Source organism: Scylla paramamosain, chromosome 16, assembly GCF_035594125.1.
Source record: "Scylla paramamosain isolate STU-SP2022 chromosome 16, ASM3559412v1, whole genome shotgun sequence".
NCBI lineage: Eukaryota > Metazoa > Arthropoda > Malacostraca > Decapoda > Portunidae > Scylla > Scylla paramamosain.
Window position 1 is genome coordinate 18,648,766 of NC_087166.1, and position 20,000 is coordinate 18,668,765.

A 20,000-nucleotide genomic window follows, 5' to 3' on the forward strand; every position below is an offset into this window, starting at 1 on the left:
GGACGCCGACAGACGAGTTAAGGTGGGTGTACCTCACCTTCATCCTCCCCAAACTCATGTATGGCTCCCCAGCGTGGTCCTCCTCCCTCCCACACACTCACCAGCTACAGCTGGAGAGTGTGCAGAAAAGGGCGTGCAGGGTCATCCATGGCCCTGCCTACACCACCTATAATGAAGCCCTAACCACCCCGAGTCTGTAAAGACTATCCACCAGGCACCGAGAGGCTCTGGAGAAGTTTGGAAGGGGACTGCTGCATCATCCACGTCTCAGACACATGCTGCCGCCTGACGCGCCTCGCCCGGTCCGTGCCACCAGACACCACAAGATAACGCCCCTAAAGGCGCCGCACACGGACCGGTACAGACTCAGCGCGATTCCCACCATGGTGCGAGCCATCAATTAATAGTATTTCCCTTCTAGATTAGGCTTAGCTTTTAGGATTAATGTTAAGTATTTCCCCACCCCCTCTGTACATTTTCAATTTGTTAACTGCCTGAATAATAAGCCGTTTATTATCATTATTATTATAATTATTATAATTATTATTATTATTATTATTATTATTATTATTATTATTATTATTATTATTATCATTACTATTATTATTATTACACACACACACACACACACACACTTCACTCAAAATTCTAAACCGTTCTGACTTTTTCGGGACCGGCATCTCAGTTTTTTTTTTTTTTTCTTGGCAGGTGCTCCACCTACACAGAAAAAAAAATATATAAATATAAAAAAAAAAATAGATAAAATAAGGTCATTGGGTCTGTAGTGACTGGCCAGCCTGCTAGTCATTCCACGCTAATCCTCGTGGATTCCCAACATGCTAAGCTTCCCAGGTGCGGGACCGGTCAGGTCAAGCACCTGGGAGCTGAGGGAACCCACGAGGCAGCAGTCTCGCCTCGACTCTCGTCTCGCACACCCGTGGCCGCTCGCCCGGGTATTGCTGTACAACCAACAATAACCACAAGCCTGTGGTCTGTGTTTGCCTCCGTATCCTTGGCGTAGAGAACACTACAGTTGGTGACCCCCGGAGTGACGCCGTGACACGCGATGGCGACCAGATACGACATGTGTGACGTTCCCGTCTTCACGCCTGACATGGACACGTGTTTTCCTCACCTCGAAGAGGTTTGGGATGGTGTGGCGATACGCGCTCTGGCGACGGCGCCCTACCATGCAGCGTGGCAACGGGCACACGGCCCCCTCCCGTGGGCTACGCAGCACTAGCGGCGGTGCAAGAAGGCGATCAGGAGCTGAGGGCCCTGCGGGAAGGCCTACAGCTCTACACGGCTCTACAGAGGCTTCGGCGTCACATCCCGGACTCCTCCTCGCAGCTGTGGTGTGATGTGCCCTGTCCTTCCCGACGCCGCCCGCTCCGACACCACCTCTTGCCCGCCGCCGCCCGCTGGTGCACCACCTCACGCCTGACGCCGCCCGCTCGTGCACCATCTCCCGCCCCGACCGACGGCGCCCGCTCGGGCATCACCTCCCGCCCGTTGGTGTAGCACCTCAAGCCCCGCCGACGCCCGCTGGTGTGCCACCTCGCCGCCCGTCCCCACAGCGCGCCCGACCCGCCCCGTCCGACGTCGCCCGCTCATGCACCACCTCCCGTCCCGCCCCGACGCCGCCCGCTGGTGCACCACCTCCCTACTCGCCCCGACGCCGCCCTCTCGGGCACCACCTCCCCCCCCACCCAACGCCGCCCGCTGTTGCGCCACCTCGCCGCCCGTCCCAGACTCGCCCTCTCCCCCGACCCGCCCACTCGGGCACCACCTCCCGCCCCGCCCGACGCCGCTCACTTAGGCACCACCTCCCGCCCCGCCCGACGCCGCCCGCTCGGGCACCACCTTCCGTCCCGCCCGACGCCGCCCGCTGGTGCTCGCCCATGCCGTCGCCGCCCTGCTCCAGACCACCCTCGTCGCCTGGCCCGGACAGCCCTCGCCGGCTGCTTCGGACAGCCAGCGCCGCCTGCTCCGGACTGCCCTCGTCGCCTGCTCTGGACCGCCCTCGCCGCCTCGCTCGGCCTCGTGGGTCGTATCTCCCTTTATTTCTCGTTTCGTGGGGGAGGGGGGGGAATGCAATGACTGGCCAGCCTGCTTGACTAGCAGGCTTTACGCTAATCGTCGTGAAAACCAACATGCTAAGCTTCCCAGGTGTTGGACCGGTCAGGTCAAGCTGGGAGCTAGGGGAACCCACGAGGCAGCAGTCAGTCTCACCTCGACTCTCGTCTCGCACACCCGTGGCCGCTCGCCCGGGTATTGCTGAACAACCAACAATAAACCGAAGACTGTGGTCTGTGTTTGCTTCCGTGTCCTTGGCGCAGAGAACACTACAGGTCAATAAGGTTAATGGTGATCATAATGATCTCCCAGTATGCATGACGAGTTCAGCAAGAGGATATTATGTCAGAGTAGATTGGTTTCACTTTGAAAGTCAGTTAGCTAAAGAGGTTAATATAATTGTAGTAGTTAAGTGAGTAATACACAGGACAAACGTATTCAGTAAGATTGTAGCATTGGTTTCAGATAAATGGTGAGAAATTCCCAAGAATGAAGAACATAAGCATGAGAACAAAGCATGTATATTCAGCATATAAACGCAACAGCCAACTTTCATTTAAAAATGAGGACAGAGAATGAGTCAAGCTGTGAAATGAGGTGTTTGTGTGCACACCAACGAAGTTTTGTGTAGACCACGTGCTAATTGGCAGGTTTGCCATTCCATCACGAGTTTCTTGTTATGCTCGTGGACGTTTTACGTTACGTTTCCGGTTCTGTTTTTCTCTATTCAGTTGCCATTATCGTGTCTTCATTGTCATTCGAAAAAAAAAATAAAAAATCACACGTGCAACATTTTCGAATTTCAACTCAGTCATTAAGCGTTCATGTTGACCCAGCTCCATCCTCTTTAACAATGATTGACGCTCTAATTAATCTAAAATACCTTTTCCTGCAAGCAAATATCGTCTCCATAATGTATTTTAGGGTGACTATATCATGTTCAGAAATACTTTTCTGCATCTCTGCAAGGGGGTATAGATCTATGACGTACACCTTGGAAGTCTAAATGCAAGATGAGCAGAAGTGTTTGGACCTGGCATACATTAAATGATGTAAGGGATGCAGCAAGGGTTTATAAATATAAGCAAACTCCTAAGGTTTAGTGATCAAGGCAGGAAAAGAAATATGGGTTCAAGCTTAATAAAGCGTTATTTAAGAAAGGAGATGAGAAATGATTAGTTATGAAAAAAAGAGTGGTAGATGAACATAATAGACTCAGTAATGAAATTGCTAGTGTTGTCATTAGAAAAAAATATATATATATATATATATATATATATATATATATATATATATATATATATATATATATATATATATATATATATATATATATATATATATATATATATATATATATATATATATATATATATATATATATATATATATATATATATATATATATATATATACATATATATAAGGAGGAGGCAGTAGACACCTGCTGAAACGATAATTACAACCAAGTGAGGTCTAAAGCACTGTTCAGGGGGTGCTGTGAACTTATCATTAAACCCAGCTGTGACCTCACTGAACGTTTCCCTTTGTGTCTCACAACACAAGGGGGCAGTCACAGCCTGCCCTCTAAAGACAATTCTCTTCCTCCACACAAAACTCCAAGCACCTAATAAAACACACACCCTTCACTCAAAAATTTTAAAATCATGGCGACTCCTACACCAACCTCGGAGTCCCCATCTGGGGAGGGGACCAAAAATGTCCCCAGGTCGGATTGCCTTTCCGTCGACGACCCTAAGTGTCTTGACACCCCCCTCAACTTTTTCTTCATTAACTTCTGCAACATTCGCGGTCTAAGATCTAATTTTCAATCTGTAGAACACCACCTCTCCTCTTCTAAACCTCATCTTCTTTTCCTCACTGAAACTCAGGTGTCTGAGGCAACTGACAGTAGCCCCTTTTCTGTTCCCTCCTACTTTCTCTATCCTCATTTTCGATCCAAAGCTGGATGCTGCGTTTATGTGCGCAATGACTTAACCTGCTCTCGTGCCCACGCTCTTGAATCTTCTGAGTTTTCCACCATCTGGCTACGACTACAGAGTCATTCTCATACTAAATTTATCTGTGCTGTATACCTCTCTCCTAACTCCTCTGACTATAAGAAATTCTTTGACTACTTAACTTCCAAAGTGGAGCACATTCTGACCCTCTTCCCTTTTGCAGAGATCTCCATTCTTGGAGACTTCAATGTTCACCACCAGCTTTGGCTTTCCTCTCCCTTCACTGACCATCCTGGTGAACTAGCCTACAACTTTGCTATCCTCCATGACCTAGAGCAATTGGTGCAACACCCTACTCGTATTCCTGACCGTCTTGGAGATACACCCAACATTCTTGACCTTTTCCTGACCTCTAATCCTTCTGCTTATGCTGTCACCCTTTCTTCTCCGTTGGGCTCCTCCGATCACAATCTCATATCTTTATCTTGTCCTATCACTCCAATCCCTCCTCAGGATCCCCCTAAGCGAAGGTGCCTCTGGGGTTTTGCCTCTGCTAGTAGGGGGGACCTGAGGAGGTAATTTGCTGATTTTCCTTGGAATGACTACTGCTTCCGTGTCAGAGACCTGTCTTTGTGTGCTGAGCGCATAACAGAGGTGATAGTGTCTGGCATGGAGGCGTACATTCCTCACTCTTTTTTTGGACCTAAATCTTCTAAACCTTGGTTTAACACAGCTTGTTCTCGTGCTATACATGATAGAGAGGTGGCCCACAAAAGGTACTTAAGCCTTCCATCACCAGAATCTCATGCACTTTATATTTCTGCCCAAAACCATGCCAAGTCTGTTCTCCAACTAGCCAAAAACTCCTTCATTAACAGAAAATGTCAAAACCTTTCAAGATCTAACTCCCCTCGTGATTTCTGGCATCTAGCCAAAAATATCTCCAATAACTTTGCTTCTTCTTCTTTCCCTCCTCTACTTCAAGCAGATGGCACCACTGCTATCACATCTATTTCTAAAGCTGAACTCTTTGCTCAAACCTTTGCTAAAAACTCTACCTTGGACGATTCTGGGCTTGTTCCTCCCTCTCCTCCACCCTCTGACTACTTCATGCCACGTATTAAAATTCTTCGCAATGATGTTTTCCATGCCCTCGCTGGCCTAAACCCTCGGAAGGCTTATGGACCTGATGGGGTCCCTCCTATTGTTCTCCGAAACTGTGCCTCCGTGCTTGCACCTTGCCTAGTCAAACTCTTTCAGCTCTGTCTGTCAACATCTACCTTTCCTTCTTGCTGGAAGTTTGCCTACATTCAACCTGTTCCTAAAAAGGGTGACCGCTCTAATCCCTCAAACTATCGTCCTATTGCTTTAATTTCTTGCTTATCTAAATTTTTTGAATCTATCCTCAACAGGAAGATTCTTAAACATCTATCACTTCACAACCTTCTATCTGATCGCCAGTATGAGTTCCGTCAAGGCCGCTCTACTGGTGATCTTCTGGCTTTCCTTACTGAGTCTTGGTCATCCTCTTTTAGAGACTTTGGTGAAACTTTTGCTGTTGCCTTGGACATATCAAAAGCCTTTGATAGAGTCTGCCACAAAGCTTTGATTTCCAAACTACCCTCCTACGGTTTCTATCCTTCTCTCTGTAACTTCATCTCAAGTTTCCTTTCTGACCGTTCTATTGCTGCTGTGGTTGACGGTCACTGTTCTTCTCCTAAATCTATTAACAGTGGTGTTCCTTAGGGTTCTGTCCTGTCACCCACTCTCTTCTTCTTATTCAATAATGATCTTCTAAACCAAACTTCTTGTCCTATCCACTCCTACGCTGATGATACCACCCTGTACTTTTCCACGTCTTTTCATAGACGTCCAACCCTACAGGAGGTAAACATATCACACAGGGAAGCCACAGAACGCCTGACTTCTGATCTTTCTCAAATTTCTGATTGGGGCAGAGCAAACTTGGTATTGTTCAATGCCTCAAAAACTCAATTCCTCCATCTATCAACTCGACACAACCTTCCAGACAACTATCCCCTCTTCTTCAATGACACTCAACTGTCCCCCTCTTCTATACTGAACATCCTCGGTCTGTCCTTTACTTATAATCTCAACTGGAAGCTTCACATCTCATCTCTAGCTAAAACAGCTTGTATGAAGTTAGGTGTTCTGAGACGTCTCCGCCAGTTTTTCTGTATTCTGTACAAGGGCCTTATCCGTCCATGTATGGAGTATGCTTCACATGTCTGGGGGGTTCCATTCATGCTGCTCTTCTAGACAGGGTGGAATCAAAAGCTTTTCGTCTCATCAACTCCTCTCCTCTAACTGACTGTCTTCAGCCCCTCTCTCACCGCCGCAATGTTGCATATCTAGCTGTCTTCTACCGCTATTTTCATGCCAACTGCTCTTCTGATCTTGCTAACTGCATGCCTCCCCTCCTTCCGCGGCCTCGCTGCACAAGACTCTTCTTTCTCTCACCCCTATTCTGTCCACCTCTCTAACGCAAGAGTTAACCAGTATTCTCAATCATTCATCCCTTTCTCTGGTAAACTCTGGAACTCCCTGCTTGCTTCTGTATTTCCACCTTCCTATGACTTGAATTCCTTCAAGAGGGAGGTTTGAAGACACTTATCCACCAATTTTTGACCACTGCTTTGACCCTTTTATGGGACTGGCATTTCAGTATGCATTTTTTTTTATTAGATTTGTGTTGCCCTTGGCCAGTGTCCTTCCTACATAAAAAAAAAAAAAAAATATATATATATATATATATATATATATATATATATATATATATATATATATATATATATATATATATATATATATATATATATATATATATATATATATATATATATATATATATATATATATATATATATATATATATATATATATATATATATATATATATATCAGACAAATTTGTGAATGAGGATAACTCAAAACAGGTAGATGTGTTTTAAGCTGGGATTGCTACGTGTAGGCCTTTTTTCTAGTTTCCTTTACTTATTTAATTATTTATCATTTTTCTTCTTACATAAAAAAAAAAATAATAATAATCTGAAACAGAGAATCAAAAAAGTTTAATATTAATAAACAAAATTTAATGAAACTAATAACAACCGTTATTACTGTATTTTGTCTTATTGGTCCAATCCTGTCTTTGGATCCATTACATATGTGATGTTTTTGGCATGACGCCTTTCTGAATACTTAAGAAGGTGGTGTTCTGAATCTTGGAATTCCTGTTCCTTTCGTGACAAATATCCCAAAATACCTCTCTCTCTCTCTCTCTCTCTCTCTCTCTCTGTCTCTCTCTCTCTCTCTCTCTCTCTCTCTCTCTCTCTCTCTCTCTCTCTCTCTCTCTCTCTCTCTCTCTGAGGTTGAAATGGCACATCAGTCATTTCTCATGGATATTCTTTGCCTCATTCCTCCTTCAGCTCCATTATCAGACCACTTGTTTACAAAATATTTCATGATGGTGCTATTTATGCCTGTCTGGTTTTGGTCTTCTGTCTTATGGTCCCGATGGATTTTTTTTTTTTTTTTTTAATCTTAATTTCCCTAAGTGTGCTTTTATCCTTTACATCCGGCGTAGTGGAACTTTTTTGTTTCAAACAGTTAGCATACACCTCTCCCTTTTACTTTAAAATTAACTACTTTGAACCTGTCCCGAGAAATGGTAATCGTTCCAGTCCTTTAACGTACCAGTCAAATTTAATATTGATTTCCTGTTTTAATCAAGATTCTGAGTCTGTCTTTATTGAGAACATTCTTAAGCATCTATTTATTCACTAATTTCTTAAACGTATTGGTTATGTAAAGGACAGTCCAGTAACGATATAGCAAAAGCTTCTAAAGATCTAATACAGGGATTCTCAACCTTTCCTGCATCATTGAACATCTCGACTTGATGTATTTCTCCATTTACCTTCTTTACTTTCATAAAATAAATAAATAAATAAATAAATAAATAAAATAAAAATAAATACACAAATAAAAATAATCGTCATTCCTCTTCCCCTCGCGCACACACGCTTACAATACACATTCTTTGCATTCTCTCTCTCTCTCTCTCTCTCTCTCTCTCTCTCTCTCTCTCTCTCTCTCTCTCTCTCTCTCTCTCTCTCATTTTACAAAATGAAATTTCACTGAATTATTATACAGTTATCAGGTAAGTCAGCTATTTACCCCATGTCATGTATTTTTTTTTTACAAATCTTTTTAATAAGATAATTTTATATATTGCTGCCCTTTTATTGCGTCTCGTCTTTTTCTTCGTGTCCTATTTGTTCCGTTTTAAATGGCGAATCAGAAAAGGTTGTAAGTAGATAAATGTAAGGGTGTTCCTTTTGAGGCAGAATTATTAGATTTATTTATTTTATTTATTTATTTATTTATTTATTTTCATGTAAACTCAACGTGACGGAAAAGTTTTCTATCTTACACACAGATTGCCTACAGTCAAATTTCTATTATATATAAATGATTATAATTGACAGAATCGCCAGAGTTTAACATTATTACAAAGAATTTCAGTAAAAGATACAACGTTGCCAATATGAGGTGTAAAAGAAACGGAAGAATTATAATTATGTTTTGCGTTATTAGCAAAAGGGAAGAGTTCAGCCTAAAAAAAAATACAGAAAATGGCAGTGGTGCAAGCTGAGTGAAACAGAAGATGAAAAGATGAAGATAAATTGTTGAAGGTATTTTCAGGATTTAGTAAGATTTTCATATTTCTTATTGATGAAAGAAATCTCAACAGGACATATCTGGCATGAGTTTCAAGAGATGGAGGCCTAGGTAATGCTTCTGGGCCGTCTTTCTGTTCTACACAGCTCGAGTTGGAGCCAAGGTTTATGAACTCTGGGATTAGACAATGCGTGTGGAATGTATGCCTCTAAGCTAAGAGGCAATTAACTCTGTTATGTCATCTACACAAAGGTGGCTCTCTAGCACCTCATAGTAACATCGAAAGCCTTCCCAATTGGAAGAGACATAATGCCAGAAGCACCTCTACTTTAATGGGATCATGTGTTGCACTGGCGAAATAGAACAGGTTACCGAAATAGGATCATGATAGAAAGAACCCAACTGAGACATCAGTTTAAGAGAATGAACTGAATTATGAAAGGTTGGTTAAGAAAGTTGGAAAATAATGGGAGCATTTGCAAAGTGCATAAAAATAAGAGTAAAGTACTTCAATAGTTGTTGTGAGTAATATACTGAAGCAACGATGAAAGCTTGTTCAGTAGTTAGCTTAGTGATAAAAAATAAATAAATAAAAGTCAAAGGCTGTGGTGAACATTAAATTCTCTAGATATAGATTTTTTTTGCAAGGAGAAACTGGGAAAAATGTCATTTTGTCGAAATAATTTTGCGTAATCAGAGGAGTTTGGTTACATAAAATTTGCAAGTTACATTCAAGTCTTTGCCAGGTAGTGAAGAAGGTTGAACAAATGCTGAAGATTTAAGTGTTGGTATGATAACAAGTCATATCTTTGCGTACACCGTCCTGGGACGAAATAAGAAAGGAAAAAAAAAATCTGTTCACAACTCAAATCCCATAAAGAAGAAGGAGGAGAAAAGCTAGGAAAAAAAAAAGTTTACTTTTTGGGGATGTCTCGATACTCTTTTGAAAAAAAAATAAATAATTAGACTCGTAGGCGTGAGGGAAAACAGAACAGTAAGAGTAAACATACTTTTGTTTGTTTTTTGCATTAGGAAGATGGAATAAAGTAAGTTTTGTACAGTGAAGCCACAGGGAGAGGAAAAAGCAAAATAGATGGCAACTTTAGAATAGTAGTAACCAAGGAAATAACAATAGAAGGCATTAATAACTGGAACATTGCCTCATTTAGTGAGTAAATCAAAACAGGCATTATTTTAGAAGGGATGAATCGATAAGACGAAAACCTTTTGATTCCAGTTCGTTTAGGATAACTGTGTGATTGGAATTGGAAGCTACCTCTATATGGCAGCAGTACTTAATGCATGTATGGATAAAGGCCTATGTAAAGGGTAAGCAGCTGAGAGAACGAGAAAAAAAAAATAAAAAATAAATATATATATATATATATATATATATATATATATATATATATATATATATATATATATATATATATATATATATATATATATATATATATATATATATATATATATATATATATATATATATATATATATATATATATATATATATATATATATATATATATATATATATATATATAGGGGAAGGCGACACAGAACACTCAACTTCAGTGAAATTGTTCAGTGAGTTCATGGTTTAGCAGTTAGCTGTGCCCAACATTGTGTAGTAACAAAGAAAAATCAATAAATGAACAAATAAATAAAATAATTAAACAAATAAAAAAAATAAATAATAAAAAAAAAAAAAAACAGGTTCACTAACATTGAGGAGCTTCTTCATTTCATGTCTTACCGCTTGATCATAAGGTGCAGTATATCCTTGGAACTCTTCTCTTCCCTTCAAGGTCGTGATAAAGAGGTTTGCTAGCCCGACATCACCCTCGCCGCGACCCAACATACCCACTATGCCGTTCCAGGTTCCATTTGCCGTTAACTCACCCCACACTTCGCCTGCGCGTATGATGATCGGTGTGTATGAAAATATAACAATAACAAGTAATAAAGAAAAGAAAGAAAGAAAATGCAGTTTGTTTGTGGTATGATTGTGACTGACTGGAAATTTAAAGCTAGATTATGTTCCATATTAAATAATGTAAAGTTAATATTACGACACTAGCATTAAACACTAACGAACAACTTAAACAAATAGCTTCATTCTGTAAGTTATGTTACTGACTTATTAGTCATCGAGGCACCCCCCCCCCACCGTCCACCCATCCACACACACACACACACACACACACACACACACACACACACACACACACACACACATACACACACACACACACACACACACACACACGTCGGTGGTAAGACCTCATCTACATTAAGCTATGCAGTTTTTTATCCTGATATTTCAGGAAGACTATATGTTTGCTAGAATCAATACAAATAAATAACTTAAAAAAAATACAAGCGATGAGTGTTATTCCTTGTGAAAGGAAATTTAAGTTTCCATATTAATTTTCCTTGGAAAGGCGTTGGTTAATTAAAAGAAGATATAGTACAGGTGTTTAAGTGAGATATAGTATATAACAACGATGTTATATAACAAAATTCTGAGGGTCAATAACAAGGATAGGGCAAGAGATGATGCATCCAAGCTTGTTAAAATTATATTTACAAAAGAAGGAATTGGTTACGTGTTAAATATAATAAACTCAATAACCAGGTTCTTAGTGCCGAATTATTAGAGAGCTTCAAAAGAAGATTAAACAAATATATGGATGAGGATGAGACAGGTAGTTACGTTTTTATTAAGCGACTAATGCGTGCTACGTTGTCCTTTATTTTGCATTTCAGCCGCCATATGTCCCTCCTTATCATTCGCCTCACAGCCAACGCGCTCGTTGATGGATTTATCAAGATGGTAGTATGAAAGTCTACTATTTTTTATTATTATTTTTTTTCTGATTACGGAAGAGTTTAATAGGTGAACTGATATATATATATATATATATATATATATATATATATATATATATATATATATATATATATATATATATATATATATATATATATATATATATATATATATATATATATATATATATATTTGTGTGTGTGTGTGTGTGTGTGTGTGTGTGTGTATGTGTGTGTGTGTGTGTATGTGTGTGTGTGTGTGTGTGTGTTTCGTTGAAAGTGATGGCAAGTTCTGCATTTTGTACTTTAAGGTCTTTATTCCTTAAAAGTGTCCGGTTCTCTTTCGTGTTATTATAGTGTGTCATCTTTGCCAAATCGCGATTTCGGGTCCGTGACCTTTCATCATTTGCTGCAGTGGGATGTTTTACCTTCGATGATTGGAGAGAGAATGAGTAGCTGATTAGCTGGATGGTAGGATAAACAGCAGGAGTGAAAGAAGAGGTGAATGGAAAAGGTTGGGTGACTGAATCTTTTTAAAATGGCTAGTACTGCTCATGTTTTTTTTGAGTTGGTTGACTCCCTATGCCTCTCCTGCTGATGTATTGCCCCTGTATTTTGCAATAAAATTCATACAATATTTATGTGCCGTTTATGTATATAGGATGTGTTTTTGTTATTGTCATTGGAATTATTTGAATATATTCTTGTTTGTTCTTATTTTCCAGAGTTTCGAATCCAGCAGCAGGAGGAGGTGCGTCTGATGTGTAGAGAGCATACAAAGTGGGTGTCCCTGTGGGATTCTATGTAACACGATTTTTGTCTTTGATAAGTAAGTGTTATTTTCCAACTTTTTTCATTGAAAAACAATAGAAAATGTCTATTATTCCTGTGAAACTTTGTTTATGTGGCTTTTAGAATGATTTTTTTTTTTATACCCAAAATAGCTAAATTTTAGCATTTTTCCAGATGGTGTCACAGAGAACTTTTTCCTCTTGTCTTGATGAATTGACCACATATGCATCTGTAAAATGCATCTGGAGAATGATTGCAGCCTCCTGATGCCATTTCACCTCTTGTGACGTGTCTTCTCAGGCAACCAAAGCAGAACTGATTGATGGTCTGCAAGCCCCTACTTTTGTATTGTCAAGCAGTACTCTAGAATATTCTTCCTAGAATGTATTCCGGAATGTTCTCAATCTTTCTAGAATAATCTTGAACCTACTTTAAAATATTTTGAATCATTCTAGAAAGTTTATATAGATCCTGGAAAATCCTTGATACTTCTACATATTTCTATTTTATTCTAGAAAGTTCTAGAATATTCTGTAAATGTTTACATGGAATAAAATGTTCCAAAATGTTCTAGAAACTCATAAAAGTGTTTGGTAGAACATTCTTGGAAGATTTGTGAAGATTTCTGAAATGTAAGCAAATTCTTTTAAATATGGGAAATTTCTTGCTAGATCTGGTCAGTAAAAAAAATTATCTTATTAATACTAAAAAAAAAAAAAAAAAATAGATCACTTTACATTCTTTCTTTCATTGTTTTAACTTATTTGCAACACTTCAAAAGCAATTAGATAAGCAATTGAGAGTTTGCAAAGCCCTTTCTTCACCTGACATGAAAATCAATAGTAACCCATACTATAATGGAATAAGGCAAAAATATAAATTAATTGTTCTAACCACAAAAGCAGTTTTAGGAACAAAATAACATTTTTTTTTCTATTTTGTTTAGATGGAAATAACTGGAAAATTATGGTCTAGGGCCAAGGAAAAGACAAAAGTGAAATTTTGTTGCATAGTGTTATGAATGGAATTCTTCTGAGTGTGTTTAGATTGATGCTGGCAGTTCTGTTATCTAAAAAGGAATAGAATATTCATACCATATTGACATAAAGGACATACTATTAATTTGCATTTCAAATCGTAGTGACAAACCTTATCAAATGCTTTGCTTACGTCTCTGAGTAATATATTGTATTGAAGGTTTTTATTTAGTGCGAGAGCTATGATTTCTTTTGCGACTGCTAATGCTGTTTATGTTCCTCTTCCCGTCCTGAATGCTTGTTGATGAGTCTGGCAACTTAATCATCTTGCGAAAATGCGTGAATCTTGTGTCCACATTTTCTTCTGGGCTGATGCTGAATATTTTGTTCTATATGGCTCTGAATATTCCTTCTTTTTTCGTTGTCTGGGTATCATATTTTATTTATTTATTTTCTATTTATTCTATTTATTTATTTATTTTTTTTGGTGAATGATATATGATAAAGTAGTTGTTGCTTCGCCCTTTAAGATGTTTATGATTTTTTTCAAATGTTCCTTGGTGAGTTGTACTTCCTAGTTATGTTATTAATTTTTCTATCATTTATTTATTTATTTTTTTTTTATTGTTGTATACTTTCGTTACTGTTTGGTTTAGTATTTTAAATGCTCTGTATTTCCCTTGGGTCCATCCTCTGGCTTGGGCTTCATTGATAATATTATTTTGGAATGTGCGGATACTTTTAATGGTGGAGTTTAATATGCGTTTGTGCTTGGTAATTTACTTGATTTTGGGAGTATGGGTGTCTATTGCTTGTGTAATTGTGTTATATCAGTTGCTTAGGGAAGTGTCTATATCATGCTTTGTAGCTATGTCTGTTGGTCTGGCATCCTCGATCTTATTATTGATGTCAGTGTTGATGTTTTCCCAGTAGTCATTTTTTATATTGTTTCGTGGTATTGTGCAAATCTCAATGGCTTGTGTTGTAAGGGTGAAAAGTATTGAAAGATGGTCGGAAGTGGCGGGACCCGGCTCCAAAAACTGATTGAGGAACGTTTGGTGATTGGACATAACGATGTCCGGTGTGGTGTGTTTTGTTGAGGTAATGTATGTGGGGAAATTTGGTCCAGGTGTTTCTGTTTATCATTGTCTATTAATAGTTTGATGTCTCGTCCTACAGTGTCATTGTATTTGCCCCCTAGAGTACTGTATTTGTCATTTAGGTCGCCTAATATGTAGACTGGTGTTGTGTTGGAAGCTAGCTTATGGAAGTCTGGTATGGAAAGCTATGGACGTCAAGGCGGCAGGTAGGTTGTTACTATGATTATTGGTCCTGTGATGGTTTCAATAGTGACACAGCACTTCACGGATGAAATCATCGTTTAGTTTGTGTAGTGTACTTCTCTTTACTAGTACTGCATTTCCGTCATGTAGTGTATCGCTTAATTTTCTGTTTCGTCTGCTTTTAGTATGTGGCTGTTGATTACGTTAGGGTCTATATCCATTGCTATTGCTATATTGCTGAAATCGACTTTATTGGACATCCAGTTGGTTACGTTTTGTTGTATTATATAAATTGTATCCATTGTTATATTGCTATATACGTTTTTCCTGTCTAGTTGGTGGGGATCTATCCCTGCTCAACCTGTTCTTTATTTTTTTTTTCTGAATTGAGTGTCTTGAAACTTTTTGAAGCAGTCTTCCAGTTATATTTCATTGTCGTATATTGCTTGCAAAATGTCCTCCTTTGTTAGTGCTAAGTCCGTGTGGATTAAGGGGTATTTTTCTTCCCTTATATTCTTAATTAGTTTCGTTTTCGTGAGGGTTTATTTTGGCCATCCTGTAGAGTTGGATGTGTATATTGTTAGTCCTATGTCTTTTGCTTTCATAGGGTTGTAGCTTCTCCCTCTTCCCGTTGTGTCTGTTATTGCTTCGCTATGTCTTCTATCTCTTATTCTAGGTTGACTGCATTTTGTGGATTAAACACACTTAAAATTTTCATTGAAGGAGGGTTTTCCGAAAGCTTCACCGCCAGTAGGTTGTTAAGTTTTAAGAATTGGCTAAGTTCTGTGTTGTAGGAGCCAGGATTTTTTATATTGGTGAGATGTGCATGTAACATGCATGTAAGTATGGTGGCTGCTACGTCCTTCGGTATATTTACATTCATAGTGGTTTGCTATGGGAGTGGTATTGGTGTTTGTTGTTATTTGGTTAGTTTCTTGGTCTCTATCTTTATTTTGAGATTTTGAGCTTCTCATTCTGCACAATCTGATCTTTTTTTAATTTATTTACTTATTTATTTAATTGTTTTTACTTTTTATTCTATTTACTTATGTACTTATTTATTTATTTTTCTTTTTTTTTCTGCCACTGACTGGTGAAGTGATCTTCCATTTGATAACATTTCATGTATGTGTTCAAATATGCACGTACTCCTCTATTTTCATGTTATGGGGAGGAATACTCATGTTGAAATACTGAAGTAAACAGTTCATGCAGGGAAGCCACAGAACACCAGACTTCTGATCTCTCTAAAATTTCTGATTGGGGCAGAGCAAACTTACTATTGTTCAATGCCTCAAAAACTTAATTCTTCCATCTGTTAGCTCGACACAGCCTTCCAGATAACTATCCCTCTTCAATGACACTCAACTGTCCCCCTCTTTTACACTGAACATCCTCTGTTTGTCCTTTATTTATAATCTAAACTGGAAACTTCACATCTCATCTCTACCTAAAACAGCTTCTATGAAGTTTTTCTTATCCTTCCAGCTGCTAACTCTGTACAGGGGCCTTATCCATCCTTGTATGGAGTATGCTTCACATGCCTGGGGAGTTCCATTCATACCGCTCTTCTAGATAGGGTGGAATGAAAAGCTATTCGTCTCATTAACTCTTCTTCTCTAACTGACTGTCTTCAGCCTCTTTCTCATCGCAGTAATGTTGCATCTTATACTATCTTCTACCGCTATATTCATGCTAACTGCTCTTCTGATCTTGCTAACTACATGCCTCTTCTTTTCCCGCGGCCTCGCTGCACAAGTCTTTCTTCTTTCTTTCACCCTTATTCTGTCCACCTTTCTAATGCAAGAGTTAACCAGTATTCTCAATTATTCAACCCTTTCTCTGGTAAACTCTGGAACTCCCAACCTGCTTCTGTATTTCCATTCTCCTATGACTTGAATTCCTTCGAGAGGGAGGTTTCAAGACACTTATCCTTCATTTTTTGACTACCGCCTTGGATCCCATTGGGGGACCGGCATCTCAGTGGGCCTTATTTTTTATTTATTTTTTTTTTTTATTGGGTTTTGCTGCCCTTGGCCGGTGTCCCTCATATATATATATATATATATATATATATATATATATATATATATATATATATATATATATATATATATATATATATATATATATATATATATATATATATATATATATATATATATATATATATATATATATATATATATATATATATATATAAGGGGACTGTGGATGGTTTGTTGGGTTTAGATATGAGTTTGATCTGGCATGTTTGAATACTTTGGGGAAGTAGTTCATGGAGAGAGAAGAATTAAGTTATATTCTGTAGGTTTCTAATGTTTCTTCTGGTAAGTTTTGGAATATACGTATAGCTTTATTTATTTTGGTGTGTCCAGGTGTGCTGTTTTTTAGTTGTTATATTACCTGTTTTACATCCTGTATTGTAATTTCTTACTGTGAAATAGTTGTCAGCGTTTAGATGACTGGGACTGGCCTGTTCGTAGGAGAGGATTTAAGTTTTGCTATTATTGATGTAGTGTTTACCGTCTAGTCGGTTTGGGGGTCAAAATTAAGATTTTCTGATGGGCTGATTTTAAAGATTTTAAAGACCTTGTTCTAGATACTTCTAAAGTTTTTTTTTTTTCGTCGTGTGTATATATATATATATATATATATATATATATATATATATATATATATATATATATATATATATATATATATATATATATATATATATATATATATATATATATATATATATATATATATATATATATATATATATATATATATATATATATATATATATATATATATATATATATATATATATATATATATATATATATATATATATATATATATATATATATATATGTATATATATATATATATATATATATATATATATATATATATATATATATATATATATATATATATATATATATATATATATATATATATATATATATATATATATATATATATATTTTTTATGTTTCATTATTTATTTATTTATTATTTATTCATTATGTTTCATTATATATATATATATATATATATATATATATATATATATATATATATATATATATATATATATATATATATATATATATATATATATATATATATATATATATATATATATATATATATTCCTACCTCGTATTAGGTAAGAATTGTGACCTGTTGGCTTTCCTTTTAGTTTTTATTGTTAAAGCAGAATTTTTGGGGTCTGTGTATTTATTCATTTAATTGATTAATTAATTAATTAATTATTTTATTTATTTATTTATTGCTATTATAACTTGCTTTATGGTCTTGTGGGTTATATATGTAGAGTAGCTTCATCCAGTTTTTAAGCTGTTTAGTAATAATTGCTTGCTCCACCATTGTAGTTCTTTAATTTTGTGGTTATATATATATATTTTTTTTTCCCCAGGGATTTGTGTCTTCACTGAAGAGGTCATTGCAGCAACCCATTCTTTTAATGAATTTTCTATTATTTATTGGGTTATATATGGGTTTGTGTTGATGTTAGTTTTTGTTCTTTCTTTGCGAAATTCTTCTCATTTTGTTTTACTTAGTATGTTTTATAGGAGGTGTGTGTTTTCTTATTGGTTGAGATGTAACTTTTATAACTATAGGTATGTGGTCAGACGGAGTTGTGGGACCAGGCTGGATTTGTAGGTTATGATATGTTTTGTTATTTGAGAGTATTATGTCAGGGATGCATGAGGTGTTGTGTCCAAAGAATGTAAGGAAGTCTGTGCCAATATGTCTTTTTATTGTTCTTCATAAGCATTATTAATAGTTTTTTTTTCTAATATTGTTGCCCTGTCTCTTGTCTAGGGCAGAGAAGTTCATATCATCGATGACATAAGTTGGAATTGCCTGGGAGACTATTGTGTGGAAGTCGGTGATGAGTAAGTAGGGTCCGCGAGGTGGGAGGTAAGTGTTGGCTATATTTCTTGGACAGGCGCTTGTTTCTATGGTGATTTGTGTCGTAATCATCTTTTATTCTGTGTTTCAGGTTGTGTTTTACGAGAATGGCTGATCCGTCATACTGCTCATCTGGGTTTTGATGTTTTCGTGTGTCTTTATTCCATGGTTATTGAGTAGTATTATGTCTGGATTGATTTCCTAACACGTATTATTGAGAGTGGTTCTGTTATTTTTCCAGTTATGGACATTGTGTTGTATGAAGTGTGTTTGTGTTGGATTACTGTTGTTTTGTTTAATAAATGTGTTGAGAGTGAATGTGGTGTGGTTTACTTAGTTGTTTGCCTTGTGGTTGTTTTGCTACCTTTGCTAGGAGGTGGGGTTCTTTCTTGTCGCAAGCCATTGCGTATTTTTCTGAATGCTGTGTCATCTGTGATTTTCCAGGCATCCTGTAATTCTGTTTCATTATTTATTGGGTAGTTGTATGTTTCACTGTTAGAATATTTAGCATTGGTGAATATACATTTGTATTTGCCATTTTCGATGCCGTCTTTTAGTTGTTTCAAGTAAAGGTGTCCTTTGAGCCACCCTACGCTTTTTTTTTTTTTTTTTTTTTTTTTTTTTAGTGATTTGTATCCCTCTTTCAATGCTTTTTATTATTTATTATTATTATCGTTTTTTTTTTTTTTCAAGCGTGTGAATGATACAAGTGAGGATATTTCCAGGCTGTGTCTTTATGGAAAAGGCCAGTTGCTTGTGGAGCCTGAATGTTTGTTGTTTTTGCTGTTTGGTTGTATGTGATGTTGCTTTTCTTCTCTTTTATTTTGTTTTCTTTGATCTCTTTTCTTTTTGGGCACTTATTGGCCAATGTCGTGTGAGGTCAGTCACATTTGATGCATTCCTTTGTTGCAGATGTACAGTCCTTCCATGTGTGGTCTTTGCTTCCGCACTCAGAGAAGATCTTGTACTCTTTGGATTGGCTGCATTTATTAGTTGGGTGGTCTTTTAATTTGCAGCATCACATGCATGTCAGGACGGGGATAAATTCATCGATCTTTATGTTGTTTGGAGGGATGCTCATGTGAAATGCAAGCAGGCCCTTTTCTCTGTCTAGCTTGGATGTGATGGTTTGAATGAAGCAGATCTTCATAAGTCTTGTTTTTGGTATCTCGTAGATAGTATCTATGCCCTCCTGGATCCATTCACCCACATTGATGAGTTCTTTTTCTATTTTTTTTTTTCAGTTCTTGAGATTATGTAGTCGTCTACGTTGAACAGGATTATGGGTCTTTTGGCTCTTAGTTCTGGTGGCAGCATCGGTTCTAATCCTTGGTCTTTTAAACTTACGTGGCAGAGCCCCTGGAGGATATTATCAACAGCGTTGTCAGTCCTGGTTAGCACGATAAATCTATCATGTAGCAGAATGATCCTGGTAGCAT